The sequence below is a fragment of the Ornithorhynchus anatinus genome, chromosome X1, assembly GCF_004115215.2.
Source record: "Ornithorhynchus anatinus isolate Pmale09 chromosome X1, mOrnAna1.pri.v4, whole genome shotgun sequence".
NCBI lineage: Eukaryota > Metazoa > Chordata > Mammalia > Monotremata > Ornithorhynchidae > Ornithorhynchus > Ornithorhynchus anatinus.
The window spans coordinates 58,754,093-58,776,854 of record NC_041749.1 but is presented as its reverse complement, the minus strand read 5'-3'; the positions used below and the strand labels follow the sequence as shown (position 1 = coordinate 58,776,854).

Genomic DNA, 22,762 nt, shown 5'->3' with positions numbered 1-22,762 from the left:
TCACCCTTCTAAAACAATGATCTGGGTGTGCCTCAAACACCTCCAGTAGTTGTCCATTCCTTTCCCCATAAAGCAGAAGCTCCTGACCACTGACTTTAAAGCATTCATTCAGCTCTGTCTCCTATTTAGTTTTTTCAAACTATACATTAGATCACACTCTTTGTTCCTCTCAAGCTAACCTACTCACTGTGCCCCGCTCTCACCACAAATGTCAGTAAGCATTTCCTCATCACTGAAGTGCTTGAGGATTTACACCCCCACCCTTTCATAGCAATTCTATACATATTTTTACTCTATTACTTTTTCCTATCTATAATTTAGATTAGGGCCTGCCTCACCCATTAGATTATGATCCTTGCCTTCCAAGAGTTTACATTTTCCAATCATATTTTACTCTTCCAAGAGCTTAAAACAGTGCTTGATACACAGTAGGTGCTCAATAAATATGATCGATTGGAGCCCACACAAATGTACAGACACTTCTGTACATATATACAGAATTTCTGTACAAATTTTGCATAACCTATTTAAACACATGGCCAGAAAGCGGCATGTAAAGCTGCAGCCCACATGGAAACTCCTCTAGACTGTAAACTCACTGTGGGCAGGGAATATGTTTACCAATTCAGTTCTATTGTACTCTCCCAATTGCTTAGTACAGTGCTCAATGCACAGTAAAAGCTCAAATATGATTGATTGGCATGAGCACAGACCAACATGGAATACTGCCATCAAGAAGGAAGACGCTCTCTGAACAAAAAAGTGTCACACAGAAAGAGACAAGGCAGCAATAGCCAGGTGCTGCAGATTAACACCCAAAGAACAACATTTCTGTATTCTCCATGTGGCCAGGACTGTAGATCCCACATTGGCCTTAGCCACACATGCACTGATAGGGGAACTTCACTATGACCTTGGGCTAGTCACTTAACTCTTTTGTGCCTGTTACCTCATCTGTAAAATGAGGATTAAGACTGTGAGCTCCACATGGGACAGGGAATGTGTCCAACCTGATTAGCTTGTATCTACCCCAGCATTTGATACATAGCATTTAAATACCATAATTATTATTATTCTTTGACTATGAAAGACTATACCATCATTATTATTATTCTTTGACTATGAAAGACTACTATATGTACACAGATTATTTAAGTATTTACTCATCTATCCATCCCCTTTTGCTTTCTTCTTTTACCAATATCTACCTTCCCTGCTAGTCTGTGAGAACTTTGAGGGCAGAAATCACATCTGTTGTATTCTCACAAGCATTTGTCACACGGTAGGTGCTCAAATACAGCCGACTGACTTAAAACTCTGTATGCACATACACACATTTCTACATGCATACAAATGGGGAAAAACCCACCCATACACACATAAAACATATGGGACCCAAACACAGCAGTGTTGCTGGGAACCAAGGTGAGCAGAGACGAGGAGGGGAAGAAGACTAGAGGTGAGAAAAAAGTGAAAGATTAGGAAGACACGAGACTGGGAAAGAAAAAACGAAAATGTGTCAGACTGAGGAGGAATAAGAAAGCACTCAAATGCCATGGATGTTGCATTTGTTTAAGCTAGTCACATCCTATTTCCCTAAAAAGTTCCAAAGAATACCAGATTCATGACACATTTGAACCCAGGTTATCTTTTCATGTCCAAAACAGAACTCCTTATTTTCCTACCCAAATCCTTTCCTCTCCATCACCACTATCCTCACTACCTCACAAGCTGATAACCTTGTCATTATCCTCAGACTCTTCTCTCTCTCTCATTCAATCCACATATTCCATTTCACCAAATCCTGTTGGCTTTGTTCATTCATTCAATAGTATTTGAGCGCTTACTATGTGCAGAGCACTGTACTAAGTGCTTGGAATATACAATTTGGCAACAGATAGAGACAATCCCTGCCCAATGACGGGCTTACAGTCTAATCGGGGGAGACAGATGGACAAACACAAGACAACATAATCACGATAAACAGAATCAAGGGGATGTATACCTCATTAACAAAATAAATAGGGTAATAAAAATATACACAAATGAGCACAGTGCTGGGGGGAGGGGAAGGGAGAGGGGGAGGAGCAGAGGGAAAGGGGGTTTAGCTTCACAACATCACTATAAATCCACCCTTTCCTCTCCATCCAAACTATTACATAAAATCAGCCTCCTTACAGACCTTCACACCTACTGACTCTCTTGGCTCCAGTCCTTACTTTACTCGGTTCCATGGATCATTTAAAAAGAAAAAAGTTCATTCATTCGATTGTATTTATTGAGCACTTGCTCTGTGCAAAGCACTGTAGTAAGCACTTGGGGGAGCACAAACATCTTCCCAATCAAGAACCTCCAGTGGCTCTCCCCGCATCACACAGAAATTCTTTATCATTGGCCGTAAAGCACTCAATTCACCCCTGCCTATCTTACCTGGCTGATTTCCTACTTTAACAGCCCGCACACTTCACTCTTGTAATGCCAACCTATTCACCGTACCCCCATCTCCTATCTTGCTGCCAGCTCCTTGGCCATGCCCTCTCTCTGGTCTGGAACTCCCTCCCCACTTCATATGCAACAGTCCACCACTCTCCCCTTCTTCCAAGCCTCCAAGAGGCCTTCCGCAATTAAGCCCTCATTTTCTCTACTCCATCACCTATGTACTGGGATCTATATTCTTTAACAACTTGGCATTCACCCTGTCCTCCGTGTTTATGTACATATTTATATTTTAATGAATGTCACCCCTTTAGATTAAGCTTCTTGCGGGCAGGAAATGTGTCTACCAACTCTGTTGTACTTTCCCAAGTGCTTAGTACAGTACATGGAGTAAGTGCTCAATAAATACCAGTGAAATGTGTAGTGTTTCGCCTTTCGTACTCACAAAGCAAAGTTTATTCTTCTAAAATAGTGGTTTTATACATTTGTAAATTGATTTGGTCCACTACTGTAGAAATCAACAGAAGCAGTGCAGCCTACTGAAAGGAGCACAGGACTGGCAATCAGGAAGCCTTGGTTCTAATCCCAACTCTACCACTTGCCTGCTCTGTGCCTCCATTTATTTATCTGTAAAAATGGGGATGATACCTGTTCTCCCTCCCCCCTATGCTTTAAGCCCCATGTGAAATAGGGACTGTGTCTGGTCTGATTGTATTGTATCTACCACAATGTTTAGCACAGTACCTGGCACATAGTAAGTACTTAAAACACCCAAATTCTTATATTATAAGCTTTTAGAAGGGAAAAACTATACTCTTTGGGCCCAATGTTGATTTTTACCTCTGAGCATACTCTACCCTGTTTCTACTCTAATTAAAAAAAAAAAAAAGGCATGACAAAGCATACCTCTGTGTTGCTTCAACAGCATGGTGAGTAATCATCATGATTGGAGGGAATGTTCTGCCATGGAGAGAATACTAGCTAAAGATAAGAAATAAAAGAGATAAAACAGCAGTTTTTTTCTGCAAGGAGAAGGGCAAATAATGAGATTCCTTCAATTTTGGTTAATGGCTTCATGGGCAGGGGACATATCTGCTAATTCTGTTGTATGCTCCCAAGTGCATAACAATAATAGTATTTGTTAAGTACTTACTATGTGCCAGGTCATGCTGCTTCTCTAGTACAGAGGTCACCTTCAAAGTCTGACTCAAGGTACATCTCCTCCAAGAGGCTTTCCTGACTAAGCTTTATTTTCCTTTTCTCCCACTCCCTTCTGTACTACCCTTGCATTTGCACCCTTTATTCATCCCTCCCTCAGCCCCACAGCACTTATGTACATACTTGTAATTTATTTATATGCCTGTGTAAGCCTGTTATGGGAAGGGAACCTGTTTACCAACTCTGTTGTACTCTCCCAGGTGCTTAGTACAGTGCTCTGCACACAGTAAGCAGTCAGTAACTATGACTGATTGCCCACTTTTGAAGAAGTCACGATCTCAATGTGCTGTGGCCGCCAAAAAGGTAAACAAGTGGCTGGGCATAATGAGGAGAAACACGCACTAGGATTTGTGGCAGAATCTAGAAGTTGTAGGTTGTTCTCATCACTGCATCTTAGGAAGGACAAAATAAAGCCAGAGAAAGCACCCAAAAGGGCAGCAAGGATTATCTGGGTCACAGTAGCTTCTATCTGCTCCAACTCAGCCATTTGTTAGGTACTTACTGTGTGCAGAACACTTGGGAGGGTACACCAGGAGGATTAGAATTTGCCAGTCTGGAGAAACAAATGCCAAGAAGGCAAGGGATTGATGCGAACAAAATTATCAAGACTAAACCCACCTAGAATTGTTGCTCACCAAATCCAACACCAGGTCAACGAGGCATCTACTGAAGTTTAAAAAATGTTAGAGTCAAAAGAAGGGAAATGAAAAATAATTACCCAGCAGGTGGAAGTGGAAGGATTGCCTACTGCAGGAAGTTGGAGGAAGAAAGTATCAAGCGATTCAAGGAGAGTTTTAATGGATGAGAGGTCTTTGATGAATTTTTAGAGGAGAAAAATTTGTTGTAGGGTATATCCCCCTAACTGGGAGTCTGAATATTAAGGAGAATAATCATCACATTATTTCTCCAATGTTTCAGTGTCACTTTCAGATGCAGAATCCTAGGTTCGATGGACAAAATCTGAATCTAAATAGCATTTCTTACTGTGTTAGATAAATGCAAGGCTTGGGAACTGGGAGAAGAGCCTGCATTATTTACACAATCTAGTCAATGATGTGAGAAAAGGCTAATACTGGCTCTGCCACTTGCCTGCTGTGTGACATTGGGCAATTCAATTTACTTCTTTGGGCCTCGGTTACCTCATCTGTAAAATGGGGATTGAGACTGTGAGCCCCACGTGGGACAGGCACTGTGTCCAACCCAATTTGTCTGTATCTATCCCATGCTTAAGAACAGTGCCTGGCACATAGTAAGTGCTTAAATACCATAATTATTAAGCACTTAGTACAGTGCTCTGCACATAGAAAGTGCTCAATATATGAATTATATATATCAATATATACGAATGATTTTCCTTATATAGTGGGTCAATTTAAAAAAGATAACTTTATTTAGCACATAATGACTTCAGTTAGCATGCAAAGGACAGGACCTATCATCTCATAGCAAATGCCTTTCAGGGTTAAAGTAACTGAGCAATTAGTTTGGAATCAAAATGTGTTGTCAGGGTTGGGAGAAAAGCATGTTAACACTTTGATTTCTATCAATTACCCCAAGTTATTTTACTACCACCACAGATTTTCATGATAAAGTTCCAATCAAAATTTTAATAATGACCAAAGCATTTGAGTCAGTTTTACCCTTTATTTCTCTTTTCTAGAGGCAGCTTTAGAAGTATCTTGAAGTTATTTTATTTCACAATATTCCAGCTGACTAAAGTTCTGATCTAAAACTAATATTTTAATAGGTCATCACTTTCGAGCTCCTTCTCCTGGGTCTATATTGGACCTGCTGTAAATTGGCTTTACTGTTCTTTAGAAAACTAATCATAATTCCAGTTACCTTAAGGATTTTATTATTTCTTTCTTGTTACAATCTTTCTTCATTTAAACCCTGCTATTAAACATTTGAGCAGTTGTTCTTACACATTCTATATTAAAAAGTGAATAGGATGATTAGAAGTGATCTAAAACAATAATGATAAAAAAATACATTTTTATAGCACTGACCTCTGAAGCAATTAAAGGGATGGGAATGTTTTCCCTCTTGGCTTTCTTCCTCCCAAATAGGAGATGATGGTGATACTCTGTCATGCAAAAATTGATTCAGATGAACTCGATGAGTACAAATTAGTAAAATGCTCAGACATATGGTTATTGGAGTGACAAAAGTATATCAGGTGCTATATATAAGGCACCTTCTAAATGCCAGATTTAAAGTACCGGTAGAGGAATGGGCACAGATGAATAGGGAGCTCTTAAGGAAGAATGTCAGATACTAACTGGATAAGAAAGGTATTGACAGTAGAATTATTGGAAAGAAGAGAGGCAGAGAGAAACAGAAAAGCTAGCCATGACAATCACAATTTTTAGAAAACTGTACACTGCCAGACTGGAGTGAACTTTGGGAAGGAGGTGATGTAGCTCACAAATGGTGGCCCTCAAAATAATATCCAGAAAGAAACAGGCCTGACTTATTTTCCATTTTCCCTGAAAATGGAGGGAGGCACACAAGCACTTTCAAAACCTGATCTCCAAGGATCAGGAGGAGAAAAAAAAATAGCAAAACAAAAAAAACCTTCAGTTTGCAAGGATTTGATTCAGAATGGCTTGCCACAGTTCTGAATTTGCAATTGCCCACTCATTTCATATTTTTCTCCCTTTCCCCTTTATACACAATTTCTATTTTCCATGTTTCCTTTAGTCCTCCCGCTTCCTCTATGCTCCATATTTGAGGGTCCTGATTTATCACTTTGAATGAAAGAATGAGTTAGGAAAACAATGCACAGCTTAAAGCAAAAAGGCTACAGGGATATTACTGCAGGCTGTCAGAAGCAAGAATAAAGAAGCAGCAAGATTACAAGTTCCCTCTAAAAGGGCAGAAGAGTGAAGTAACATTGCACTAAATGTTGCACCCTCAAATTCACATAGAAATAATACTCTTTCAACTCCATCATACTGATACCAATATCAGCAATTCCCTATCTTAGCACACTTCTGAACAGAGCCAGGCACTCCTATATATTTTTTAGTGACAACCTGCTATCTCCACAGCCATTTTCTGTCAAAATTGGCTATAGGAACAATGGCAATGTCCATCACATATATACTCTGTGAAAAAAGTCAAATGCAATAGCTATATGTATACGCTATATATTAATAGTTGGCCTCAGGGTTCAATTGTTAAAGTTCCCGGGTCACTGATGATACTGAATATTATGCTCTGACTGCTAGATCTGAAAGCTGCAAGAGGCATACTCTAGTAAAGTTTCACCTTAGTCACAATAGCAGCACTTATTGAGCATCCACTCGGTGTGGTACACTGCACCTTAGGCCCTTGGGAAGAACAGAATGACAAAGTGACATGTTCCCTGTCCACACAGAGCTTACTAACAGGGGAGACTGACAAAATAATTACAATGTTATGGAAATAAGTTGAGCAGTCATATGTACATGAGTGCTAAGAAGTGTGCAAAGTTCCTAAGTCCTAGAGTTGACTGAGGAGATATATCACAAGCTGCTGGGATTGAGCATCTACTTTTTGCAGAGCACTATACTAAACACTTGGGAGAGTACACTATAACTAAGTTAATAGACTGCCCACATTGAGCTTACAGTTTAGAGGGGCAGACAGACATTAATATCAATAACACATATGTACATAAGTGCTGTGGGGCTGAGGGGGTGAATAAATGGGGCAAATCCAAGTGCAAGAGCCAAGCAGGAAGGAGTGGAATAAGAGAAAAATGAGGGCTGAGTCAGGGAAGGACTCTTGGAGATGTGCTTTTAATAAGGTTTTAAAGGTGGGGACAGTGAATGTCTGTTGCATACACAGAGTGAGGGTGTTCCAGGCTAGAGGCAGGATGTGGGAAAGAAATTGGCAGCAAGATAGACAAGATGGAGGTACAGTGAGTAGGTTGGTAACAAAGGAGTGTAGTATACAGGCTAGGTTGTAGTAAGAAAGCAACAAGATGCAGCACATAGGGGCAAGGTGACTGCTTTAAAGCCAAAAGTAAGGAGTTTTTATTTGATGCAGAGGTGGACAGGCAACCACTGGGGGCGCTTGAGGAATGGGGAAACACAGTCTGAATGTTTTTGTAGAAAAATGATCTGGCAGCAGAGTGAAGTATGGACTGGGATTGGGGAGAGACAGGAGACAGGGAGGTCAGCAAGGAGGTTGATGTGGTAATCCAGGCAGGATAGGATAAATGCTTGGATTAACATGGTAGTTTGGATGGAGAGGACAGGGCAGATTTTAGTGATGTTGTGAAGGTTAAACCAACAGAATTTAGTTATGGATTGAGTATGTGGGTAGAATGAGTGAGAGAATACACCAAGTTCGGTTTTGGACATGTTAAGCTTGAGATGATAGCAGGACATCCAAATAGAGATGTCCTGAAGGCAGGCAGAAATGCAAGACTGCCAAGGAGAGAGATCAGGGCTGGAGATGTAGGAAGATTTGGAAATAAGCCACATAGAGATGGCAGTTGAAGATGACAATGAAGTTCTCCAAGGAAGTGGGTGTAGATAGAGAATAGAAGGGGATCCAGAATTGAGCCTTGAGGGGCCCCTACAATTAGAGGGTGGGAAGCAGAGGAAGAGTTCATGAAATGACTGAGAATGAGCAGCCAGAGATATGAGGAGAACAAGGAGAGAACAGTGACAGTGAAGTCAAAGTTGGAAAAAATTTCCAGGAAGAGGGGTTAGTCAACAGTGTAGAAGGCAACTGAAAGGTCAAGGAGGATCAGGATGGAGTAGAGGCCATTGTATTTGGCAAGAAGGTGATCACTGGTGACCTTTGAGAGGGCAGTTTCTGTGGAGTGTGGATTAGAGGGGGTCAAGAGAGAGAAAGTAAAGAGACAACTCACTCAAGGAGTTTAGAGAGAGGAATAGTAGAAGGAGATGGGGTGATAACTGGAGGGAGCCATGTGGTCAAGGAAGGTTTTTTGGTTTGTTTTCAGGATCGAGGAGGACATGAGCATGTATGAAGGCAGTAGGTGAAAGCTTGTCGGAGGAGGTTGAATGTGTAAACATCTTTGGTCTGTCTGTTGTGGGGAGGGAGCTGGGAATGGAAGCAGGAGAGTAAAACTCTTAGTTTACCCATTCAATGGATATTAAATTTATCCCCTTGAGACTAACTTCTCTTATTTTCTGTAGTCTAGACTTTACTTTGACTGTGTCTCATGTGGGACAGGGACTGTGTCTAACCTGATTAACTTGTATGTACCCCAGTGCTTAGTACAGTACTTGACATATAATAAGTGCTTAAATACAATGATATATCTGTTTATGTCACTGGCATTTTTTAAAATGGTATTGTTAAGTACTTACTACGTGCCAGCACTGTATTACATGCTGGGGGAGACTCAGGATCATCAGGTTGGACACAGTCCTTGTCCCACAGAGCGCCACCTTATTCCTATTTTACAGATGAGAACTGAGGCACAGAAAAGTTACTTGCCTAAGGCCACACATCAGATGAGTCGCAAAGCTATGATTAGAATACATGTCCTCTGAGTTCCTGGCCCATGTTCTTTCCACTAGGTCATACTGCATGTGTAATTATTCACCATTAGATTGCAAACTCGGGGGTAATCAACCCCTTGCCCATGTCTTGCCTCTGGCCTGGAATGCTCTCTCTCCTCAAATCCAAAAGATAATTACTCTCCCCCCCCCCCAAGTCTTACTGAAGGCACATCTCCAAGAGGCCTTCCCAGACTAAGCCCCACCTTTCCTCATCTCCCACTCCTTTCTGCGTCACCCTGATTTGCTCCCTTTGCTCTTCCCCCCTTTCAGCCGCACAGCACTTATGTACATATCTGTAATATTGTTTACTTGTATTGATGTCTGTCTCCCCTACTCTAAACTCTAACTCTGTTGTGGGCAGGGAATGTGACTATTTACTGCTGTTTTGTACCGTCCCAAGCACTTAGTACAGTGATCTGCACACTAAGTGCTTAATAAATACAACTGAATGAATGAAAAGTGATCTGGGCTGCAGAGTGGAGTATTTACCGGAGAGGGGAGAAATTAGAGGCAGGGAAGTCAGAGGACATGAATAGAATAGTTGAGTCAGGATATGACATGTGCTTAGACCAGTGTTGTGGCAGTTTAGAGAGGAAGGGATAGATTTACAAAATGTTACTGAGGAAAAACCAATAAGAGTTGGCAATAGGCTTGGTGTGGGGGGAGGGGGGAGAGGAGAGCAAGGGAAAGAGAGAGAGAGAAATGCAACTGAGAGAAGTACAAGCGAAAGAGAGAGGGGAGTGGGAGCACAAGCAAGAGTGTCAAAGTGTCAAGAATAATGCCAAGATTATGGGTTTGGGAAAAAGAATGATGATGCTGTCATCAACTGTAAAGGGAAACGTCTGTGGAGTTGAGGATTTGGGAGGAAAGATGAGGAGTTCAGTTTTGGACATATTGAGTTTAGAGATGCCAGCAAGTCCATCCATGTAAAGATAGTTCCAGAAGCAGGAGGAAGTGCAAAAAAATCTTAGAGATGGAGAGAAGAAAACTTTAGAGTCGCTCACATAGATATGATAGTTGAAGCCATATGAACTGATGAAATCCCAAAAAGAGTGTAAATTGAGAAGAGAAGGGGTCCCAGAACAGAACCTTAAATATCAACTACAGTTTGGAGGTGGGAAGCACAGGAAAAGCTAATGAAAAAGATTGAGACAGAATCATGAGAAATGATTCAGAAAAACTGGTTAGATGTCTATCTAAAAGGGAGTGAGTCTAAGGCAGCTGAAGTCAAGGAGGATTAGGATGGAGTAGAGTCTGTTAGACTGGGGAAGGAGGAGGTGATTGGTGACTTCAGAAAGAGTGGTCTCAGCAGAGAGGAGTAGATTGTAGCAAGTCAAGAAGGGAATCAATTGGAGGGGAGAAAGTGGAGGCATCAGGTGTTGACAACACAGGGAGTTTCAATAGGAATGGAAGGAGGGAGATGGGACAATAACTGGATGGTACAGGGGGTTTAGTGAAGTTTTTTGTTTTGTTTAAAAGGATAGGGTTGAGATTGACATGTTTGAAGGCAGAGAGCTAGTGACTGAAGATGGTAGCCAGGGAGGAAAGAAGAGTGGGTAACAGTGTTTTTGAGAAGGGAATTCATTCATTGGATTGTCTTTGAGTGCTTACTGTGTACTGTTTGGGAGAGTACAATACATCAATAAACAGATGCATTCCCTGCCCACAATGAGCTTACAGTCTAGATGAAGTCAGAGGTGCACAAGGAGGGGGTAGATTTTGAAAAAAACAAGACAGCACCCGTCTTTTGAGATGTCTAAGAAGAATGTGAATGTGGGGTTAAAGGGAGAGATTTTTGGATCTGAAGATTTGGAGAAGCAGCATTGCCTAGTGGATACAGCATGGGTCAGAAGGGCCTGGGTCAGAAGGGCCTGGGTCAGAAGGGCCTGGGTCAGAAGGGCCTGGGTCAGAAGGGCCTGGGTTATAATCCCAGCTCTGCCATATGTGTTTTGTGTGACCTTGGGCAAATTACTTCACTTCTCTATGCTTCAGTTGCCTCCTGTAAAATGGGGATTAATACCATGAGCCCCATGTGGGACAAGGACTGTGTCCAACCTGATTTGCTTGTATTCACCCCAGTGCTCACTATTGTGCCTGGCACATAAGTAAGTGCTTAACAAATACCACAACTATTATTATTAATTCACTCATTTCCTTTCTCTGCAGGTTTGTGGCTTCACCAGTCAAGTTTCACTCTGTATGTTACTTGTTCAAATTTTTTCACAATATAGTCTCCGTTTAAATTCCAATGAATTGGAGTCCAGAATAAAGACCTAACATTAGACCATCTTAATTTAATTTTTAAGCCTATTAGTAAATCTGTTCCATCCCTCTAAAAGCCTCTACCCATAAGCAATTTTTAGAATTGTCGGCAATAAAAACAAGCATGCCTAAACCTTTTCCTTCTGTTTCTCAAAGTCATCACCTAAAGGCTGTCTCAACACCTCTCCATCTCATTGTCTTTCATGTCCCACGTTACCAGCTATTGACTCTGCCTGTAGAGACCAGAATCCCATCCCCATCCTTTCTGTGGCTTCTGCTTCGTCAGAATCAGCAGTGCCTCTGCTCTACACTAACCCTTCAAATATTCTCCTACCCCCCCCACCCAAAATAATAAAAGAAATCATTAGCACCATCATTTCTTCCTTTCAGGTCAGAGGCATGAAGGTAGAGAGTCTACTCCTCTGTTTATACCAACAAAGCAATTAATACATTTCATGCAGAGAGCAAATAAAGTTGGTTTGTAACTAGCTTGAATACAGTTTTTCAAGCCCTGATTGGGCCTATTTTAAGCTACAGATGAATTAGTTTTTTTGATTTTAAGACTGTAGGATCTAGCCCTATGATTATACTTCTTTATTAAATGATGTATTCTTTGAAGCAGAAGGGAAAAGTCATCATCCTGAACTATGCAAAAAAAAAAGTCAACCCACTTCATATTGTGCAACCAGAAAGATGAAAAAATTCTGGCATTTTCTTGTTATATTAAAAATTGAATGAATAAAAAAGTTATGTTGGAAAATTACATTATGAGAGGGATGTTTAGCACACTAGCATTACAAAACACACTTTCAACCTCCCTGGACTAGAGGAATGATTAGTAACAATAGGGCAATAATAGGTAGTAATATGTGGAAAGGGTGCCATTTAAAAAGGAAATAACTAACTAGGTTCCATTATGGCAAGAAAAGCTGGAGGTGAGAGATGGCCACAAGGTGAACACACAAGTGAATAAGCTATTGAAACAGAACTTCAATAGGAAAGTCAAGATGTAATGCTTCCACTGAACTCTAGATGAGACCCTTGTTTGTGCTGCACACTAAAGGTCTAGAAACAAGAAGAGGTTAGGATCTAAGAATAAGTATTATTGACCTGGGGAAAATGGTTTAGGGATAGAAAGTATACTATGCAGAGGAGTCTGAGAAGCAGCATGGTCTAGCAGAGAGCACAGGCCTGAGAGTCAAAGGGACCTGGGTTCTAGTCCCTGTTCAGCCACTTGTCTGCTGTGTGACCTTGGGTACACTTCACTTGTGTGTCTCAGTTATCTCACCTGTAAAAAAAAAAAATGGGGATTAACATGGACTGTGTCCAACCTAATTAGCTTGTACCTACCTCAGTACTTAGAACAATGCCTGGCACATAGCATAATGGCACTTAAATGCCATTAAAAAAATACAAAACATTAAGTGAGATTAGGAATTAATCTTAATTGGATATAAGACATTTATATACTAGAATGGATTATTGGAGGAATTGAACTGTTTTCCCTTGCAATAATTTTGTGGTTTTTTTGGGGGGGGTGGTTGGGGGAGAGGGGGTTGAGGAGGCAATACCCTAAATACACAGTTGTGCCTAGAAATAGACTTATAAACTGTGTCCAAGCATAATCCCCTTTCCCCTGATTCCATGATTAATTTTTACATTGAAAATTGTCTGAAGGCTGGCTGACTTGTAGCCACCTATTCCTTTCCCTTATACAGTCTTTGAAATAATTGTACATATATTTTATCTGACTATACTCAATGGAAAAAAAATTAATTCCAATAAAACAATGTATTTGGAAAACCAATTTGAATCACTGAAGTTTTCTAATTCTCCTCAAGTCATAATTTTGGAACCTATTTCTCTCTTTTGGTGCCAACAATTCTATCATATTATTTTGAAGCCGAAGTGACAGTGAATCAAGTCACTGGCCTATAGAGAAAAAGTTAGGCAGGGAAAATAGGTAACAGAGGTAGATGAAAGTAGATTTGGTTGTTTTTATTTAAAACAGTGATAAGTGATCTGTTCCAATAACTAGTGTGCTAAACCTGATGGTGTTAAGTTATATTCAACATCAGAGTTAAGTATTGGTGGAAAAACACTGGTGTAATTATTAAAAAGCAGTTGCAATATTTTGCAACGAATACTATTTTCAGACTTAAATACAAATATTATTTTACAGAAATAGCTGTTAAATCAGAGCCAATCCATCAGGTTAGCCCAGCTCCCAGTTGTTCAGCCAGGTACCAATGAAGGAGACAGAAGGAGAGAGGGAAGGTGTTAACTAAATGGTGCAATGGGGTTTAGAGGTACTCAAGAAAGGAAAACTTGCACTCTTTCTCCATGCCTGCACATTTCCAACTCAGCCTCCTCTCCACCTCCCAGCCACTGTAGGTCACAGATGAGAGGCAAAGATGACAGGAGAGGGAGGGTGGGGTTGCACTAACAATGGGGACTTGAACTCACGGTCATTTTTGGTGCCCCTCTCCTGCTACGTCTTCACCCATTTAGAAAAAAGCAACCTTGCCACAGGCTATTGAAGACCTTTTTTAATCTAAGTGAAAACAATGTACAGAGACAGTGATATTAACCAAGTCTGAGGGAACTTCAATTAGCTCCAGTGATAGTCTAACTTCTGTTCAAGCTAATTACAGTCCAGACTATGCTCTTTCCCTTCTTTCTCTTTTATCACCACAAATTATGATTGAGTGTGCAATGGCAGGAGCACTTTACAAGACTGTTCAAGTGGGAAGAACAAGATCCTACAAGAATTATGAGATTTGGCACTTGGATATTCTTTCATTCAAGTCACATCTGCTCCCTCTGCTTTTTTGCATGGATGGAGTTTATCAGATTGGTTCAGTCAGGTGCGACAAGAGACTGCTTCAGAAAAATCAATGACCACCCCCTTTGACTGGCCTCCAATGAAGCTGACAGTTGAAATTATCACTAACATATTGGCATTTTCATACTCTCTCTCTTTCCCCCTCTCTGTCTCTCTCTCAAACACACACATACACAGTAAAAGCAGCCCTGTTTTTGGCCCAGGGGAAAGAACACTGCTCTGTAGTAGGGAAACTTGGATTCTAAATCGCTGTTCTTTCTGCTGGGGTTATGCCAACAGCAGTGAAGGTTTCTGACTGAAGAACCACTTAGAATCGAGGTGGACAGGTCCAACAGAAATCCTGAAAAACAGCTGGTCAGTGTGGGTAGCAAAGACCACAGCAAACACCCAGACAACTGCCTTTTGGGCCATGGCATTACTATACACTTTTGGTACTAGGCAGGGATCACTTTCAATCAATGGTATTTACTGAGCATTCACTGTGTGTAGAGCACTATATTAAGAACTTGGGAAGTACAACTGAGTTGGTAAACACATTCCCTGACTAAAAGGATCTTACAGTTGAGAGGGCGTGAGACTGAAACTATTTTACAGAAAGGGGAAATGGTAGAGTACAAGTACAACATAGGTGTTGCGGGGCAGGGTGAGTATCAAAGTGCCTAAAGGATACATACTCCAGTGCATAGGCGATACAGAGGGGAGGGAGGCTTGGATGGGGAAAAATGAGGGATTAGTCAGGGAAGGCTTTCTGGAGGAACTGTGAATTTACTCAATTGTATTTGAGTGCTTACTATGTACAGAGCACTGTACTAAATACTTGGGAGAATACAATAGACATTCCCTGCCCCTAATGAGTTTACAGTCTAGAGAGAGACAGACATTGATATAAATTACAGATATATACACAAGTGCTGTGGGACTGGGTTGGGGGAGGAGGGGTGGTGAATCAAGGGAGCCAGTCAGGGCAACACCGAAGGCAGTTGAGGAAAAGGAAAAAAGAGGGCTTAGTCAGGGAAGACCACTTGGAGATGTGCTTTCATTACAGCTTTGAAGGTGGAGGAAGAGTAATTGTCAGCTAGGAGGAGGGAGAGCATTCCAAGCCAGAAGCAGGAAGTGGGCAAATTTAGTAGGACTTGAAGCTAGAGAGAGAGGTCAGATTGGAGGGGGTGAGGGAATTCTGAGCCGGAGGGAGGATGTGGGTAGGGGATTGGTGGCAAGACAGATGAGATTTAAGTACAGGGAATGGGGTAGTAGTAAGAGATTAGTAAAGTAAGGTAGGAAGGGGTAGAGCTGAATGACTAGAAGTGGGTCCTGAACCCCCACCCCAAACGACAACAAAACAAAACTTCATTTGTACTGGGCAATATGCAACAATTCTATTGCTTATTCTGTGCCCCAGCATGACTGGCATGATGGAGAATTAGAGTGGCACTGCACAGATCAATATCCCTGTAATCAATTATTTCATGCAGGGTCTCAGTACTGAAGTCTCAGGACAAAGGCTTTAATCCATTATTCCTTATGGAAGATTCCACACTTAAGTTAGAGCATTTATCCAGCAATGCTTAACAAATCATTGATGTCATGCTAAGGATTTTACAATACAAATGTTGCAACACTAGGAAGTATTGCGTGTCATCACTGACTAATGCTTTGCATCAATTTTGAAAAAGGATTTTCAGTTTTGTTTTAAGAACCTATACTCCTGAGGTCTCCAAGTTCACCTGAAGTTCTCTCCCCAGCCTCACAGCCAGCCCTCTCTCACACTTCCCCCCAACTGCACACCACTGCTTACTAGCTATGTGGCTACTACTGGAACAATTTCTTGCTGTACTGTGCTCCAGACAGAGCCAGGAACTCCAGAAGAGCTGGTAACAGAAAGTTTCTCTTACCTGATCCCACAGCTGTTATTCCACTTCTTTCTGGGAGAAGCAGTGTGGCCTAGTGGAAAAAATACAGGCCTGGGAATCAGTGGACCTTCAATCTAGTTCTGGCTCTGCCACTTACCTGCTGCATGACCTTGGGCAAGTCACTTCAGTGTGCCTCAGCCACCTCATCTGTCAAATGGGGATTAAGACTGTGAGCCTCATGTGGGACTGGATTAGCTTGTACCTACCCTAGTGTTTAGTACAGTGCCTGTAAATGCTTAACAAATACCATTAAAAAAATTTTATTGTCAGGGAACCCAACAAGAAGCAGTGGCAGGAGTTGCTGCCATTCTAATGGCTGAACCCCCTAAAATACTTTCAAGTTCTCCAACGAGGGATACCTTTGGTAGATCTCGGAGTTAAGAATGGACTGTTCTAGGGCAATCAGTCTTTAAGGTGTACTAACCCAACATCAAGCATTCTCCCCCCCTCCCCAAAATATAAAGGGCACTTACTCCATCATGGCAATTGCTCCCTTCACCAGGTTTTAGTGGCAAGAGTATTATTTTCATCTCCACAGAGTTAACCCTGGACTATGACAACCAGTGGCATATTTTGCTGTGCCAAAGACCAGGAAAGTGCTTCCAACCCTTACCTTGCTGTTGGCATAAATGATGTCTGGTTGGGAGGATGTGTTCCTTCTCTACTTAAAAGACAGTAGGTGGGAGCCAGTACGTGCACAGCATGGCAGCTCAGCTTCATATCCAAGGGTGCCTTAACCACAGCACACTCCAAGCACCTCTAGACTGTCAACCAGTTGTGGGCTGGGAACCTGTCTACAACTCTGTTGTACTCTCTAAAGCACTTAGTGGAGTGTACTGAACACAGTAAGAGCTCAGTAAAAACCATTGATTAACTCAGTAGATTGTCTTGGATCCTCTGTACATGCATCCCACCCAAGCCCCAAAGTGGCCCTGAGCACAGACCAAGTCCCAGCAGTGTCTCAAGCTCTCATACAAGGCCCAAGCCAGCTAGATGTTCCAGGCTCAGATGACCTGAGCCAAATACCACTGTTTGGGAGGGCAACAGGAATAGGATCCAGTCAAGAATATAGGGGTCTTAGGCTACAATTTGAAGGGCTCTGGACTGCATGAATAGTGAGTTTGTGTGTATTTGATGGTCCTGATAGGCTCATTTGCCCTCCATCATGAACCCTGCGCTAAACAGAAAACCCTCAGGATGTCCTAGCCTTATTTGGAGGAAAACAAAAAAACATACAAAAATATAAAATACAAATCAAAACAAAAAAATTCAAACCAAAATACAAAAACAAAACACATAATTGGTCAGCAAATCACAGTTTGCTAATACCCAAGGAGTCATGACAGATTTTATAATGGTATTGGTGATAAATACGGGTGATAAATTGGGGAAGCAGCGTGGCGCAGTGGAAAGAGCACGGTCTTTGGAGTCAGGGCTCATGAGTTCAAATCCCAGCTCTGCCACTTGTCAGCTGTGTGACTGTGGGCAAGTCACTTCACTTCTCTGTGCCTCAGTTCCCTCATCTGTAAAATGGGGATTAAGACTGTGAGCCCCACATGGGACAACCTGATTCCCCTGTGTCTACCCCAGCGCTTAGAACAGTGCTCTGCACATAGTAAGCGCTTAACAAATACCAACATTATTATTATTATTAAATACTACTGAAAATAATAGGTTTATAGGAGCCATTAAAACAGATCACTCCTTTCATTTACTACCTTTTTAATCATTCATTTTTATAAGTCAGAGGTCATGGGTTCGAATTCTGGCTCTGCCCCATCAGCTATGTGACTGTGGGCGAGCCACTTCACTTCTCTGTGCCTCAGTTACCTCATCTGTAAAATGGGGATTAACTGTGAGCCTCACATGGGACAACCTGATTATCCTGTATCTCCCCCAGCACTTAGAACAGTGCTCTGCACATAGTAAGTGCTTAACAAATACCAACATTATTATAAGCTCTTATCCTCAAAGTATATTTTAGTGTTTTCTCTATTAGAAAGCCCCATTTCCCATTCCCTAGAAGCTCCCACTGCCATTTTCTTCTCTTTTCCCCAGCCTCCTTCCCACACCCCTGGACCCTGAGCAGCTTGTTTAAAAATCCAGGTGCTCACAATGAAATCAGCACCTATGACAAGATCTAGCAAACTAAGGAATATCATATCAAATGCAAGTTAGACACTATGGAGCCAGAGCAATGTTTGAGGGGAAAAAAAAAAAGAGTTGAAACTGTTCATTATGAAGTTGGGAATCACACCAGTAAGTCTACTGGGGGGGGGGGCGGTGGGGGAGAAGAGACTTTACTGTAATGGTTTGCCCAATAAACTTGTTTGATGATTACACTTTTGCTTTTCCAAATTAAGTATTGAATTAATAATCATAAGTTTATTTGATCACTAATCCCCTTGAAAAAGATAATCACTTAGTACTGAGAAAGGTGCTGGGACACAGACAACTACTAAAATGGCAATCTCTTCTAGCGACTGACATGTCTCCTCCCAACCTGGAAAGCATAATAGCATAGTGAGTATGAGGGAAGCTCAGTAGGTTGAGAAAGGGAAGTTCCACAAACTTTACCAGCCTTCTGCTTCTTGCCTCCACTCCCAGCTGGAGCTGTTCAGAACTCCTTATTGGCATAGGGACTCCTGATTTGCAGCAAGCCTCCTTGGTACCCCTTGTGGGCTACAAGAATCCCAGAACCTAAAATGAAAAACTTATGGTTCTACATGCAGAGGTTGGGGCTGAGCCCTAACAAGTCCTGGCCACATTAAACACTGCACCTGTTAAATGAAATAGCAGTACAACTTAGAGCATAACACTGGCTATTACAAGGCATGTGTATATCACACAGAGAAAGATGTGTTTGCACAGGTGAGATAATCATACCCCTGATCCAGATGCTGGTCATTCTAGCTAGCTACTTATCAGGCTTTCCCACCTCCAGTCCATACTTCACCCTACTGCCTAGAATACTGTAGAATAATGCCCTTCTGCACCTTTTCCTCCACTCCTCAAAGTCTCCAATATCTATTCCTCTCTGGACCAAGTAGAAGCTCCTGACAACTGATTAAGACAGATCCTCTGACTCCCATGCCCATGCTCTTTCCATTAGGTCACACTGCTCCCCTGCAACATACTTGTAGTCTTGTGTTCAACACGGACATGAGAATACTGTTAGATGGGTGTGAAAAGACATGTACATTAGAGGCACAGGGAAAACATATACTCAACACACATACAAAGGTTAACACAGATACTTTCAGTGTCAGAATAGCAGCCAGATAAAGGTAAGTGAAACCAATTGTGCAGCTGCTGCTACCCTAAGGGTCACTGTTGGCTGTCCAGAATTCCTCAAGAGGCCAGAGAAGGTGGGAAATCTAGGCAACGAGTGATAATGGCTGTGGTGGGTAGCTCATTACAGAGCAGAGGAAAAGTGGCAATCAGCTGCAGTCACTGTCACAGTGGCTAGTTGCCCAGATTTCCCCATCTCAACTAACTCTTAGAGGATTCACTCTGATAATCAGTGACAGCCATGGTAGCAGTACCCAACTGTTGTTTCCTAAGCCTTCTGCCACTAATGCTTTGCTTACTGTCAGTATGGACAAGGGTGATTCTGTGTATGGACCCAAAGATGGTGGGGAAGAGAGCATGTGTGTCTGGGGCAGTGGTGGCTCCTTGGTGGACCAAAAAGCGGTGGGAGGAGGAGGGCGGTCATAGCAAGATGGATTTAGTTTATCCCATTCCTCTGGGAGTTGGAGCTGGGACAAGGATGAAGAAAGAAGATGTTGACTTCTAAGACAATGTGCTTAGTGAGGCTGTCCAGATGGGGACATTTCCAAATCAATATGATTTTAATGCAAAATTAATAAAATCTAGTTGAATTTTCAGGGGAATAAGGAGATAAATTAGGCCAAATTTTTGCTTTAAATGCAATTTCAGTATTAAAGTGTCATTTTCCCCCCCCCTTTATGATTGCTGTCAGAATAATCACAGCAATAATCTTGTTGATTTAATGCTTTGTCTACCTTTTTTTAAAAAAAAAAAAAAGCAAACCCCACAACACATACACTAGATTTTGTAACTCTACCATCCAAAGGATAAAGCCAAGTGAAATGGACATTGAGGTAAGCTATTGGAAAAGGGGGGGGGGGGGGGAGAAATCTTTTGCCTTGAGTTACCCGGGTTGCTCATCTACATTGCCCAAATTAGATGAATGCTCTCCTTCATTTTACTTAAAATTTGTGACAGGCTCTTGAAGACCGGCGGGGGGGGGGGGGGGGGGGGGGTGGTGGCAGGGAAGGACTAGAAGCCAGTGAGATCAGAAGTCTGTTAAAAATCTAGTTTCTGACTTTTTAAAGTCCCATCTAAAAACAGTTACATTTATTTACTTTTGGTCAGTGGATAGTAATTTCACTACCCATAAAAACCCCCGGAAAATAAAAATAGTGCTTTCATGATATGATCAGATCTCTGTGGTAATGACACTTAAAGAGGGTGGGGAAGGAAAAAAAAGTCACCTACAATTTAAGCCTCAGGAATTCATTTACGTATATAAATGTTTAAGTTATCACAAGAATTTCTAAGCTTAAGAAAAAATTATTTCAAGCAATCACTGCCTGCTGACTTAAATAGCATATAGATCTTGACTGTAACTATTTGTAATGAAATGAAACCAGGAACTCTTTTTTTTTTTTTAACCCTCAATTACATGTCTAAAAAATTAAACAGAAGACAGGGAGTTTCCTTCTGAGACAACAATCAAAAGACTAAGAAAATGAAACTTTTACACTTCAGAAGAAATGCAAATGGCTATGTCCACGCCTGAGAATTCTCTTTAAGGAAAAAAACCCTAATATTTTAGAATTCCAGTGAAAGATTAAGGTTTCTTATTTTTAGACACAGATATGAAGACTACACAAAGCTAAATCACGGCCACACCCTACACAGGCTACTCATAACTTTCTTGCTGATAAGGATTAAAAATAAATCTGCAATTGAAGGTTTCAGGATTTATTTTTCATCATAATATTGTTCAAGTGCATTCCATCTACATTACCAAATAAAGTACTTGAGTAGTGTCTTCAAATAATATCATGAATAAGTGATAACTCCCTCCTGACTAAGGAATACAAGACACCATATGGATTCTTCTGGACTTATTAGACTTAAGCACTGATGTCTTTCAGTTTGGCATTCTTTTTTTTGCATGATTTTCCCTTCACCTGGGAGCAGTTTGCCACCACAGTTCTAATCCTAAGGAATGAGATAGTAGGCTGTTTGGTGATTTATAACGTCTAAAAATGTCCTGTAATGTAGACAACCAAGTCTGAGACTCTTGAGAGTACAACGAAGGATCCACCCCCACTCCCTTAAATGGCCATTTTTGTGCCAGTTCAGAAGATTGTCGAATTCACCAATACCTGAAAAGTTTGCAAACACCGCGTGAAAGATAAGTACAATTGGTGTTTTACAAGTACTAACAGATCACCGGAATGTTTGGGATTATCCCACCCGGGAATCAGATATTATACACAAAGGAGACCTCCTACTCCTTCCCCAACCAACACTGACATTGGAAATTAACCCGAGGTTTTAGCCCTATTCAACGCATGACCAGAGATAGGTCAGATGATTAATTAAGAGCATTGTGCTGGGGAACCTAACAGAGAAACGTTCCTAAATAACAATCGCAAATAAACATGGCAATCTTAAGGGGAATGATTCCACGGGGCACCTTCTCACCTAATCCAAGTGTAAAGTCAAATGCTTAAGGAAAAGGTGTCCAGATCCCCGAATATGAAAGTGTCAGTATTCAACACACCTATTAATTCATTAAATCGTATTTATTGAGCGCTTACTGTGTGCAAATCACTGTACTAAGCGCTTGGGAGAGTACAATAATAACAGACACATTCCTGCCCATAACGAGCTCACAGTCTAGAGGGGGAGATAAGCTCCGGGCCCCAATTTTTCTTAACTCTGGGAATTTCTCCTGTCCCCACAATGTATTTTGAGAAGGATCTCCTTATAGATGTTTCTGGGATACATCAGTCCTTCACAACCACTCCCCGATCTCGCCTCCCCCACCCCCCGCCCCGCAGCCTCGCACCCCCAACCCGAGAGAACAAAAAGCACATGTTTCCCAGGGGGTGCATTAGTAAACCAAAGCGTAAAACGCCTGTAAACCACCAAACTTCCTATCTACCCACCATCAAGTCATAACCCCCCGTGCCAACGGGAGAAGCGGCGCGCAGGGCGATTCCACGAGCGTTTCTGAGCCGATGGCCAGAGGAGCCGCCTGCTGAGAAAGGGGCTCAGAGGCGAGGGCCGGGCGAGAAGAAAGAATATTTCCTTGTCTGATCGAGGGGCAGAAAAGACCCTCCGAGAGCACCCCCGGAAAGGCGGATGCCTGGCGCCTGCGGGATGCCCAGAAAACCCCAGGGCGGGGCGACTGTGCCCCTGACAATGGCTAATTGCGGAGGGCGCCCTGCGCCCGGGCCGCGCCGCACCGCCGCCGACTTCTCCTGCCCAAACCATCACTTGGAAGGAAAAAACATTTCCTCCAA

The 22,762-nt window shown here is 41.9% G+C and overlaps 1 protein-coding gene across 1 annotated transcript in view; it reads right to left on the bottom strand.

Moving 5' to 3' along the window:
* Window positions 1-22,762, bottom strand: part of FRMD4B (FERM domain containing 4B) — a 336,920-nt gene that overhangs the window by 313,869 nt on the left and 289 nt on the right. The gene's annotated exons all lie outside the window — the stretch shown is intronic.